Genomic DNA, 13,705 nt, shown 5'->3' on the forward strand with positions numbered 1-13,705 from the left:
CAATTCACAAGAATAAGTTTTTTCAGGAGTTAGAAAAAAATTTAAAAGCCATACACTATCATGCTACTAAAACATCCATCTGTTCCCACAAAATTTCTCATGCAATTTACGAGATGAACTCCAATTCACGTTGTAGACATTTTCTGAATGTACAACGATCATGGTACAAAGCAGTACTGATCAAGGAAGAGGCACCTTCAGAGGTCTGAAGGCAAAGTGTGCATGCATCAAGATCTCGCACTGGATGTGAAGTCCAGGCCCACAGTGGCCTGACACTGAAAGAAAGTGTCTGCATCCACTGAAACCTGGTCTAAGACTGTCAAACCAAGCTTTTTTTGTTTTGTTTTTGAAGACTGTAGTATAAGAGTTTTTGAACATTCTACTATTCTACTGTGTACTCTCTGTTGTATCACCAAAAGGGAAACACCTCTAAAGTTCTCTTTCACCAAGTAAGCCTGCTAACTCGTGGTCACTAATGACGAGTAGTGACCTTCTAATTTTCGAGAAAACACACCTAAGGGAAGAGAGGGATGGAGAGAGAGAGAGAGAGAGAGAGAGAGAAACTATCTTAACAGCCGAGATGGCGTCATAATATCGCGACATTCTGGTGTTCAGGAAGCCTAAAGCAGAGGCAGCCAAGATTTCGGCTCGTGTGCCGTGCCCAAGTCCAAGTGCCAAAGCGCCCAACCTCACTTCCCATTTCACCCACCGTCACGCCACGCTGTCTGAGAGCGTGGAGGGGGCACAGGGGGAAACTGCGAACGCGCCGCATGTAAATGGCAGTACAGTCGCGCTGGATGCTCAAAAACAGATGTACGATTGATAGTGTCCTCAAAATCTTGATAAAACTATCACTGTAATTCTTTCAAGGTTAGAATAAATTCTTCAAGACTCACGTACCAGTGAGCTTAGGGAACTGGACTGTCTTTGTCAGTGTGTGTCTGCTCTACAACGTGAATTTCTTTTTAAATGAATTCCCTCCAAATCATAAAGAATGTCCTTGCAGTCTCTTACTGTTCTCAGTGTGTAGTCCTCTCCACTTAGAATGCCAAGCCTGCTATCCACTCCAAATAACAGCCGCTGGACCTTGAGCAACATTCATACCACAAACAAATACCGAAGGTTAAACAGCGTTGACAGCACGATTCTGCAGAACTCTGAAAGTTGTGTCGACCAAAAAATAACCGCAACAAATGAAATGTAGTGCCGTTCCATGTACTTCCGAGAAGGCCCGAGTAAAGCCGAGTGCATACGCTGCATGCGTAAAGCTTGGCTCGCCGTGGCCGTCCCTGACCTAAGCATTCCATTGTCCTCTTGTGTTGCCTCGATGAAAAGTACCCTGTACCTGGATACGCATTCCGGACTTCGCAGCGCCCCCAGGAAACGCCGCTATCTTGACATGAAAGAATGTTTTAGGCTATTTGAATAACCTGTAGCCTAAAATGATATTTCATGTCAAGATAGCCGTTCCCTTGTGAGTACTTATACAAAGATGGAGAAAACGTGCCAGTAACGAGCACCACTACATCAGTTCCACCCAGCATACCGCTTTTAAACAATTTCAATGCCTTTCGTACTCACAAGAGGAGCGGACTTTCCTCGGTCTGGCCCGGGACTAAGCGGCGGCAGACGGCAATCTCAGTGTTTGTTTCCAGAACACTCACTCCACCATGTTGAAGAGCGAAGCAAAATGCCTATTGTGCAAGGGCCCCCATTTGCGACACCGCGACATAGACCATCGTTACGTCGTCTTTTTTTTTTTAATATACACACACAAAAGAAAATTGCATTACTCCGGTTCCCAGAACTCCTGACGATAGACGTTGACTGTGGATATTGTATCACAGACACAGTCGCTTTCACTGTTTAGAGATGCAAACCCGCCCAATGATGTAAACAACCATACATGAGCAGCACCTATTAGACGCAGGGAGTCCGACAGCCGATTAGTTCCAGTCATTCCAACAGGAAGGAGGTACACGGCTCGTGTTGTCTGTAGTTCAACCATGCTTAGACGGTCAGTGCCGCGGTTCGATCGCGTCCTTATTGTTACTTTGTGCCAGGAAAGGCTCTCAACAAGGGAAGTGTCCAGGTGTCTCAGAGTGAACCAAAGCGATGTTTTTCGGACACGGAGGAGATGAGACAGGAACTGTCGATCATATTTCTCGCTCAGGCCTCCCGAGGGCTACTACTGCAGTGGATGACCACTACCCACGGATAATGGATTGGAGGAACTCTGACAGTAACGCCACCATGTTGAATAATGCTTTTCGTGTTACGACTCGAACTGTGCGCAATAGGCTGCATGATGCGCAACTTCACTCCCGACATCCGTGGCGAGGTCCATCTTTGAAACCACGACACTATGCAGCGCGGTACAGATCGATCCAACAACATGCCGAATGGACTGGCAAATGGTTCAAATTGCTCTGAGCGCTATGAGACTCAATTGCTGAGGTCACTAGTCCCCTAGAATGTCGATTTCCTGCATGGATGTGATTTTATTAGTAAGAACGATCTTGTCTTGGATTATGGGCAATGGCACTTTCATTTTAAGCTCACGCCCTCCGTAAGATTTATCTTTTGCTGGCGTGCTCCTAAGTCAGTGGTGGCCGAGTGTGTGAAGTTTGATTTAGACTCTCTCTCGGTCGAGGAGGCACAGCAAAGTAGGCGGTTCAAAATGGCTCTGAGCACTATGGGACTTAACTTCTGAGGTCATCAGTCCCCTACAACTTAGAACTACTTAAACCTAACTAACCTAAGGACATCACACACATCCATGCGCGAGGCAGGATTCGAACCTGCGACCGTAGCGGCCTCGCGGTTCCAGACTGTAGCGCCTGGAACAGCACGGCCACTTCGGCCGGCTGGAATGGACTGCTCAGTATTGGTATCACTTTCTCTTCACTGATGAGGGTCGCATATGCCTTCAACCAGACAATCGTCGGAGACTTGTTTGGAGGCAACCCGGTCAATCTGAACGCCTTAGACATATTGTCCAGCGAGTGCGGGAAGGTGGAGGTTCCCTGATGTTTTGGGGTTGCATTATGTGGGACCGACGTACGCTGCTGGTGGCCATGGAAGGCGCCGTAACAGCTGTACGATACGTGGATGTCATCCTCCAACCGGCAGTGCAACCCTATCAGCAGCATATTGGCGAGGCAGTCCTATTCATGGACGTCAATTCGGGTCCCCATCTTACACATCTTGTGAATGACTTCCTTCAGGATAACGACATCGCTCAACTAGAGTCGCCAGAATGTTTTTCAGACATGAACCCTATCGAACATGCCTGGGATAGATTGAAAAGGACTGTTTATGGACGACGTGACTCTGAGGGATCTACGCAGAATCGCCGTTGAGGAGTAAGACAACTTTGATCCACAGTTCCTTGATGAACTTTTGGGTCGTATGCCACGACGAATATAGGCATGCATCAACGAAAGAGGACCTGCTACAGGGTATTCGAGGTACCGGTTTGTACAGCAATCTGGACTACCACTTCTGAAAGTCTCGCTCTTTGGTGGTACAGCATGCAATGTGTGGTTTTAATGAGCAATAAAAAGGGCGGAAAGTATGTTTTTTGTTGATCTCTGTTCCAATTTTCTGTACAGGTTCCGGAACTCTACGAACCGAGGTGATGCAAAACTTTTTTTTTATATGTGTATTTCTTGTCTGCAGCCGTGAAAGTAGAAAACGTTTCCCTGGGTGCAACTTGGCCGAAGGCCACATGATGCCCTCAGTTCGTCCGAGGTCAGTCCATGACAAATGCACCTGTTGAGTCACAAGTTGGTAACTTACTCCCTTATTAATGATGAACAAATGCCCGGGAGATTCAACTTAGTTATAGTGGTGCACCTGCTGCACTTGTGCCAGTGTCTCTGATGCCTCACTAATCTCGTATTTGTCCCTGTGTCCTGAGTCGCCCACACTGTTATCATATTGAAACGAGTCAGCCATATGTCGCGAACATAACGCCAATGATCGATGAAAAATAATTGTGGAGGTGGTGTGTAACTGCGACGTAGGTAGTGTGGCATTACCAAGCACCTTTTGTTACATTCTTCCATCAGCGTAAATTCCTCTAACAACATTATCACCTGTAATTAGGCAAAATTTGCTTTATTTGGTAATCTGATAATCAAGACCATGAAATGTTTTGAGAAGTTATTTATTGGAGCTTTGTCTTTAGCGGTAACGTTATAAGAAAATTGGTATGATAAAATAACGCTGTTAACTTTCATTTAGTAGAAAAATGCAAAATCGCTATGTCCCAAGTTTGCTTGGAAACAATTCGTTTCGTGTTTTACTGACAGTGAAAGGCAATGAAGTTTACTTTCGTAATAAGAGCACTCAGAAAAATTATCGGACTTCGAGAAAAATAAATGACCTCAGGTTCTAATGAATGTAACACGCAAATAGTAGTTACACACAAAATGGCTTTTGAAATAATCGCGGACAGAACTAAAAGCTTCCTATTATTTTTCTCGATTTTTATGGATGAAATGTATTTTTTATTGTATCCCAAGTGAAAGATGACATTCGAAAATATCGTCGTAATACGTCGTTAATTTTTTTATTCTTTAATGAACAGTCAGTCTACACAACTCGCGTTTAGTAATACAATTCAGCGGCAGTGATCAAGAAAGACCTACTTCACAACATGGCTAATCGTAAGTGAATAAGAGCATAAGAGAGAAAAAGAGGGTTTTTCACACTCATGCATGTCATTTGATAATGTTCCAACAGTGTTATCTTTGCGTAATTCTTATCTCAATACTAGTTACAAGGTTCATACATCGCTGCGTTACGTAGGTGTTTCAATCAGAAAAATTAAATATTGTTTACTTAGCCGTAGTAGGCACTGTCATTTAGTAATTGTTTCTCTTCATATGGGGGAGATTTCGTTAAGTCTGACTGTGACGCCACATTGTGACGGTGGAGATAGAATCTGATTAGGATGGAAGTGCAGGCCCCACATCATCAAATATTGTTCTTTCACACTAATTGCCTAAGTTCAGTACATTCCTCTCCATCACACTCATTCTCCGTTTACTCACGGGTCTGGTGTGTGCATGAAAATGTTCATTACCCACCAATACATAGCGTTCAATCATTCTGCAACATTACAGTTTCCTTACCTGACTTCTCAAGCAAGCTACTGTTCACGTTTCTCGTAATCTCACGCGGCTCATAATTCTCACATTTTCGTTTCTGATTATTTCAAAAAACCACCTCGGAAATCACAAAGTAAAGACGCTGCCATATCCTTCTTTAAATATATTTTTTCAAGAGCGATTCACACACTCAGTCACTCAAAGTGTCCCACCAATCATGCACCCACCTCTTGAAATTTGCTACGTTATTCATACCAACCACTTTGGCAGTGATATGAAGGAATGTGGATTCACGGGCTCAGACACAGTAGTCACTCGCCTGATATGTGTGATAGTGTGAGGCATTAGGGTTAATGTACATGTCCATCTCCCTGTGGAAAAATAGTGTCTGCCGTAGCAAATCTGCGTGCCAAAAACAGTCTCCAGGACACTAACGCACGCCGCCGGCTATCCTTCCAGCCAAATTAGTGGCTAGTGCTGGAACTGCTCCGGGAGGAGATCCAGCTCACCCGCGCAAGGGCGCCCATATCCGGGGCCAAGGCGGGCCGTGATCCTCCCCCCCCCCCCCATCCCCCACCCCACATTTTGTCTATCCGTCAGGGTAAGGAAAAATATACGATATAATCAGATTTTACGCAGGTTTTTAGCAGGGTTAGAACTGGAACTTTTTTATGTTGGCTCCATGCTCTCGACAGGGGCTTAGCGAGGGCAGATAGTTGACGAGGGAGACATCTGACTCTTACGGAGAGCGAGTCTTCCCTGCGGCACACATCAACAGCTGGCAACGGATATAATGGGAGCGGCGTTTGCCACTTTCTACCGAGGCCCAGCTACTGCTACCCTAGCATCATGGAGACTATATCCATCCATCGGAGGGCCAGATCTGTTGAGTTTTCCCCAGACCCTGCTCTCCTTTGCAGTGATCCCATTTACTGTTACTGCCGGAGGAATTCCCTAGCAGCTTGTTGCCCCTGTGTCTGGTAACACAGTACGAGGTTTCTCATTCTCATGACTGCCTGTCTGTGCGTTGCCTACTGCTCGTGTTGAACGAAATAAACAGACTTAATTTATGTAAACAAAAAATATTTCTATTCACAAACTGGGCTGTTCGCCCTTTTAGAAATCCTATCTAATCAAAAGTCTTTATAATGACAAAGTAGGCTGATAGCCACAATTTTTTTCTCAATAATTAACAAGAACTTGATAGCAATCATCTCAGATATCGCCTTCAAGAAACTCTACTTAATCGAAACATTTCTAATGACAACTGCTCCAATTACCACGAAAGTTTTACAAAATTTACAGTTATAAATTGTGCAGGCAGCCTTTAGAGAAAAAAAACCTAATCTCAAAAGTCAATGACCTATTGGGCTAATAGCCTTGAAAACTTTACAAAGATTTACGATAACACACTGAGTTGATAGTCTAAAGAAAACTATACCTACTCATAAAATTCAGTGTTCTACCAGGCAAACACCCTAGGAAACTTTAAAGCTTAGAAATAAATTCCTGAATATAAGAATACTTGCTGTTAGAATATTAATAATGAAATGACAAAGCGACTGTACTACTGATACCATATTACCACATCAGACTGGGATATCCTTGAGACCTCATGCCCCTTCATATTACTCCCTGTGTTCGTTGTGCTGACTATTCACAATTTTGCTCTTGATTCCATTTCTTTAAGTCCTTCCTTGTCTCCTCTGCATTGTTTTACTTGCTTCCGCAACCTTATCGTTGCCGTGCTGTATATTTGGTGTTCCTTCACGTTTGGTTCCGACAGGGGTTTTACATTTTTACGTCCTCCTCCTTCTCCTGTTCGTCGATCTGAGGACGAGATATAGCCGGCCGCTGTGGCCGAGTGATTCTAGGCGCTTCAGTCTTAATCCACGCTGCTGCTACTGTCGCAGGTTCGAATCCTGCCTCGGGCATGGATGTGTGTGATGTCCTTATGTTAGTTAGATTTAAATAGTTCTAAGTCTAGGGCACTGATGACCTCAAATGTTAAGTTCTGTGGTGCTTAGAGCCATTTGAACCTTCTTTTTTTGGGTAGGGGGGGACGAGATAGTTGCTGAAACAAGACTGCATAAAGGACATGGTTAGTTTGTCGCTTGGCTATTACTGCATCTATATTTCATCTTAGTTTTTTTGTACACATCTTATAGTAGTCCGACAACATTTCAGCTTACCTCTGCAATATTTCTGCTCATATTAAGCTAAAAGGAAAAAAATCCTTACAATGTCCAGCCGTACCTCAGACATCGACATCTATTTCCTTTTCCTTTATTCTTTTTATTTACTTCAAAGCCTACTAAATCATAGGGATAACACTGCCATGTTTGCTTTTTTCGTTGGCTGTTCACACATACGATCCGGAAAACTCATCCCTCTTCTCTCACTTCAGATTCCATCAACCAAAACGACGTCGCACAAAAATCATATACCCACTTAAAACTAAATCCCTGCTACTATAGATTGCCACAACAAAAGTCTGGGTACCTGTACAAAGTGCCAAAAGAGGAACCGAAAGTTTACGTAATGATAAAGTTAAATGAAACTAATACCCCCATACACCGATCAGTTACACCCGTCCTACAGTCTAGATTTTCAAATCGACTACAGGGCTCGTCTATGTGTTTTACTGACGAACGGGAGCAATTATATTTCGCCAGAGGGATGCACTGGTCAACAAATTAAAACGAAACAACTGAAATGGAAGAAACGTAAGAAAAGGCGATATCAAACAATTACTACACAGCTGTCATCATCAGAGAGCCTCATGCAAACAGCTTACTTCGTCTCTCCCAAACAAGGAGAGTACATTACTATGAACACAGTAACCAAACATCACTGCACAACCCAAAGAAAAAAGAAAAGTGACACGATCCGTTTCAATTCCCTATGTTCCACTCCATCGACAACTACTCAAGAGATAGTTTTTTAGTTCGGACTTTACAAATGGAATATGGCGGATTTCACAAGGAGAGGCGACTGACATGAACATGACAGTGCTAGTACAAAGTGACGGGTCTCCTACAGCAAAATTATGTCTCACGTTGGTAATAAGAAAATTAATAAAACAGAATCATACGTTATGTAAACATCTATTGGTACACTGTGTGCATCGATCTGTGCTAACGCAAGGTGGCAAAAAGAGAATAGCTAACAGTATAGAAAGACGCCCTCGAAGAAATACTGCTAACAGCTCGACAAATGAACTGTGTGTTCCTCGATCTCATGCGATTGACATTGGCTGCTCCCCATGTTTTACAGATCGTCATATACAGCTATGAATCGTCATGCACTATTGGACAACACAGAATATCAAAAAGAGAGACTAATAAGTCAGCAACCTTTAAGGAATACATAAAACACTATTCTCTACTGTCATAGTCTTCAAATAACGTAATGAAAACACACAACTTATTTTATCTCGCCCAACAAGCAAAAATAAATAAATAAATTTCGATGAATATTACGGCTAAGAAAGTCTTCAAACAAGAAAACAGAGATAAATAATAAATGATACAATACGCAACAGAACTTGGTGTTCCACGGTATTGAAGACTATTCAGTAAATGTCTTTCTGATACATACTTTACGAACGGGATGAGGTGGACTTCACATGGAGAAGAGACTAACATCCTTATCAACTAAAAGATAACACGAGGGCGCAGCCCTGCTACAACAAACAACTTAAGTCCATTACAGGCAAATTACTACTTATACACAAACGTACATCAAATAAACACTTATTATTATACCACGCACGTAAGAGGACTGATCGTTAGCTGTGCTTTATGTGCTTCAAAGTGATTTTGTTAGCCACTTCAATAAGCGGCTTGTGGTAGATTCTTTTATGTGTTTCTCTATTTTTTGTTTGTCTGTTGTCGATGTATTATGCTCGCAGTAAAAAAGGTCGTAACAACGTGATAAAATTGTCTCTGATAGTGCTGTTAAAAGAATTACTGTTTGTTGCGCGTATGAAGAGTCTTGGGAAAGACGGCTGGATATTTTTAGCAACTATTCATACATGAGATTGCAGGTTCGAGTGCTGTTGTCCACGTCTCTTCCCGTACACGCCGCATTCAATCTGAAACAATTCTGCTATTTCAGTACTTCCAAAAATACTAATAAAGGTAGTGACGCTCACCTTTGTTCTCATGAAATAATAACGGTTTATTGTGTCTCTTGTACAATTCTCCACATAACATCAAAAGAAGCGAACAGAAAACTCTAGTTACCCTTAGTTACGAGTAAACCACAGAGAAAGTAATATTCCGAGTCAACGATATGATTAGCATAGAGTCTCCTTGCCACTTAGCTTTCCCACAGTCGATTCAGTACATTACATATTTATTACACTACAGGCTGTTCATATCCTTCCACACCAACGCTCGCTCTCTCTTCGCATCAGAATCTCAATTTATGGTTGTTAGCTACGCAAGCTTCTCTGAAAATCAGATTTTCACCGGAAACGACATATCGTGCTGTATTATTGCTTTATCTCTCGCATTGTTTTGAGTGTGCGTGTGAATCGACTGGGGTTCGGCAGTAGCAAGTGCAAGCTATATGCCACACTTACTAACTGAAAGCACGATTAACGCAACAAGCAGTTCTGCATCTTGTGGGTCTACAAAACAATAGAACGACATTGTCAATGATAACACTTACAATCACGTTGAATGGTGTTTGCCTCGTGAGGCAGCCTGTTTTGCCAAACTTCTGAATCCGTTCCTTAACATGATAAAGTGCATAAATTATCTTGCTATAGATACCGCTATATTCTGTCAGAATATGAGACATGTACTCATGTCAGATAGTCTTATATTCTGACAGAATGTATCTTTTGCAACGTTATTTGAAAATGGCCATAAGGCCGAAATTGCAATCGTAATAATAAATATTTTATACTGTCAACGGCGACTATGATGTCTTTTAACACAAATTAAGAATCTTTTTATACGTTTTCAATTTTTGGTACTTAGAAAAAAACATTGCCATATTCATTATTGAAAAAATATTGAGCTTAAAACTGCTCCTGCAGGAAGCGGCCGCCGGCCGCGCTGGTCTCGCGGTTCTAGGCGCGCAGTCCGGAACCGTGCGGCTGCTACGGTCGCAGGTTCGAATCCTGCCTTGGGCATGGATGTGTATGATGTCCTTAGGTTAGGTTAGGTTTAAGCAGTTCTAAGTTCTAGGGGACTGATGACCACAGCAGTTGAGTCCCATAGTGCTCAGAGCCATTTGAACCATTTTTAGATGCCGTTATTCAGTCGGCGAAATTTTTGTTGTTCTCTCTAAATGCAGAGAAGCAAGCCGCTGTATTTAAGGTTACTTGGGATTTGGTATTTTAGATCATATACCACTCGTGTAAAGGTTCTTTAGGTGAAATGATGAGCAGTGTCTTGGGCTGTAAGAGTGATTTGCATGAGCTACGCTCCGTGACCCTGCAGCAGAGACTGTCTGCTCTTGTCAAGAACGAGTTTATAACCAATATGCCTTTCGTATACAGAAGTATGATGTGCCCCTTACTGACTACATATGCGAAGTGCGTACTACCATCCTTGCGTTCAATGTGCAACTTTCAGAGGCACAGTTAGTGGCTACCACTGCGCCGGGCATCGGTCAAGAGGATCGCTCCCAGATTTGGTTTTTGGAAAGGCATACCAGGACTTGGAGCGTCTGGTTTCTGACGTCATTGGCATTTATTAAGCGGTTACTAGACGTGGACATGTTAGGGAAGTAGTACTATCGTTACTAATAACTTCACACGCACTAAGGGAGCCAGAGAATTTTACTCCGCCCACGTAACTGAAAATGTAAGTAGGCGTCAAACAGCTGATATCAGAGGACGAACAGACGCCAAGGCTCAGCATCCATTCCTCGCGCTTGTAACCGCCAAGTGTAGCTCGTTGGCATCCCTTTTCCTATGCTTCCTTGCGCGATTACTAATCACAAATCTGTATGGGGTCTAGTGGATTCGGTAGTGCGTTGTTCGTATTGAGCTACGAATGGTGCCTCAGACAGCATGATGTTTGGAAGTTTGTGGAGCTACAACCCTGGTTACCGGTTGTTGTACGGTTAACAGGCTGCAGCTCGCCACACTTTGACCATCCGAGTTTGTTGTGGGATGGGCGATTTTTCCTGGCCTCTTCAAGTCATGTTCGTCAAAGATATGAATGTCGATTTCCTGCATGGATGTGATTTTATTAGTAAGACCGATCTTGTCTTGGATTATGGACAATGGCACTTTCATTTTAAGCTCACGCCCTCCGTAAGATTTATCTTTTGCTGGCGTGCTCCTAAGTCAGTGGTGGCCGAATGTGTGAAGTTTGATTTAGACTCTCTCTCGGTCGAGGAGGCACAGCAAAGTAGGCGGTTCAAAATGGCTCTGAGCACTATGGGACTTAACTTCTGAGGTCATCAGTCCCCTACAACTTAGAACTACTTAAACCTAACTAACCTAAGGACATCACAAACATCCATTCCCGAGGCAGGATTCGAACCTGCGACCATAGCGGTCGCGCGGCTCCAGACTGTAGCGCCTAGAACCGCTCGGCCACTTCGGCCGGCAAAGTTGGCGGTGCTGCGACACTTCCCTCATGTACTTACTGATAAATTAGGCATGACGAATAGGACCGAATATTATACTCAATTGACGGATCAGGTTGCCAGTAGGGAATCTCCCTATTGCCTGGCACCACGGAAAATAAAGGCGAAGCGCCAGGAAATAGAGGAAACGTTCGTATCATACGCTCATCCATTTTTCCTTATGCTTCCCCATTTTTCTTGTGAATTGTAGGAGGGGTTAGACCTGTTGTTGATTATCATGTTTTGAATGATAAGGTGGTACTTTAACCAGTCCTCTTGTCTGAAATGCACCATTGTCTCACATGGTTTACCAGGGCAAGATATTTTACCACCCAGCACTTCAACCAAGCCTATTATCACAATCCTCTGGCAGAAGAAAAGAAAGCTGTGACGGCGTTTGTTACGGACTGGAACCTGCATGAATATAACTGTGTCCCTTTTGAGTTGTCCACCGGAGCAGCGGTCCATCCTTATTTGCTCTTTTCTGTTTTAGGTGATATCGAGTTCCAATTTGTTTATAACTACCTGGATGACGCCGTCATTTACAGTAGAACTTCCTCCAAACATTTGGAGCACCTCTGCCAGATACTGGCAAGGTTGGGGAGACGGAGTTAACTGTGAAACCCTCAAAGATTAAATTAATGCAGTCCGAGATCTCGTTTTTGGGTGGTTTAGTTTTGGCTGATAGGGTTCGTGTGGACCATTCGTGGTCTCGGGCTATTTACAATCTTCGCCCTCCTAAAATCAAAAAGGGAATAGCTCAGTTTATAGGTACAATAAATTGTGAAGTGCACTTTACTTTGCAAACTGATACTTCAAATTCGGAAGTAGTAGGTGCGTTGTTGCAGAAACAGGTCGGAGAACGTCACCCTGTTGCTTACGTGTCACGCACGTTGACGACCGCAGTGGGCAGGTATTCGACATACGAGCTTGAGCCCCTCACTGCCCTATCCAGGACTGAAAAAATTCAATTTTTACTTAGAGAAGCGTCAGTTTAGTTTAGAAACTGACAACCGGGCTCTCGCAGAGGTTCTAGCACGCTCCTGTAAGACAGGGCGTGTTGCGAGATGGGTAGTGCCCATTTCTGCATGCAAGTTTTTGGTAAAGCATATAAGAGGCAGCGGAAACGTCGTCTGGCATTCAGGAAATTTCATTTGCGTGTATATGCAACCAAGGTGCCACTATTAATTAGTGCACTCTCGGCTGAGGTACCTGACCTGTTTGGTGAGCTTAGTCAACAACAAGATTCCGACCCAGTATTGTCACATATTAAATAGAATCTTCAGTTTTGAGAAGAAGTGTCCAAGCACAGGTTTTAAAATGGAATTTTGTGTTTACCTCGTTCTATAAAGATATAAGGAGGATGATTGGGCAGTGCTGAGGATGCAAGTTGGTAAAATCAAATTCGAGACTTAAGAGCGGGCTGCTGCATTCCACCCATACCAAATGTCCTATGGAACGTCTTTTCAGTGACTATGTCGGTCCCCATCGCCGGAATCAGGCGGGTTACCGATATATTTTCGCAGCAGTGGACGCCTTCTCGCTTTTTGTATGGTGACCTGCGGGGGGCCAGACTGAACTTCTTAATAAAATTATCTCGCTCTTTGTTCCTCCTGTCGCTCTCGTCAACGATAATGCCCCAACCTTCGCGTCTCAGGAGTTCCATACGTTACAATCAGGTAACTACCACCTCCTGTTACCCTCAAAAGTTTTTTGTGGAGAGGGTTAATAGGAATTTGAAAGCCGCACTTATTACTGAGCACTTGGAGGCACAGTCGAAGTGGTTCCGTTCCTTAACATGGTTGCATTTTGTTTTTGACACATTGATGCACAAAGCTCATAAACCTGTGCCAGAGACCTTAATGTTCACCCCTCCTGTAAATTCACCACTGTCCAACTTGTGGCAAATAGCGGACATGCTTCCTGATCAGGCGACTCCCGACGTTCTTAGGGATACTTAGCAGAGAGCGAGAGCGAGAGCGAACATAGAAAGG

Source organism: Schistocerca gregaria, chromosome 2 (assembly GCF_023897955.1).
Source record: "Schistocerca gregaria isolate iqSchGreg1 chromosome 2, iqSchGreg1.2, whole genome shotgun sequence".
Taxonomy (NCBI): domain Eukaryota; kingdom Metazoa; phylum Arthropoda; class Insecta; order Orthoptera; family Acrididae; genus Schistocerca; species Schistocerca gregaria.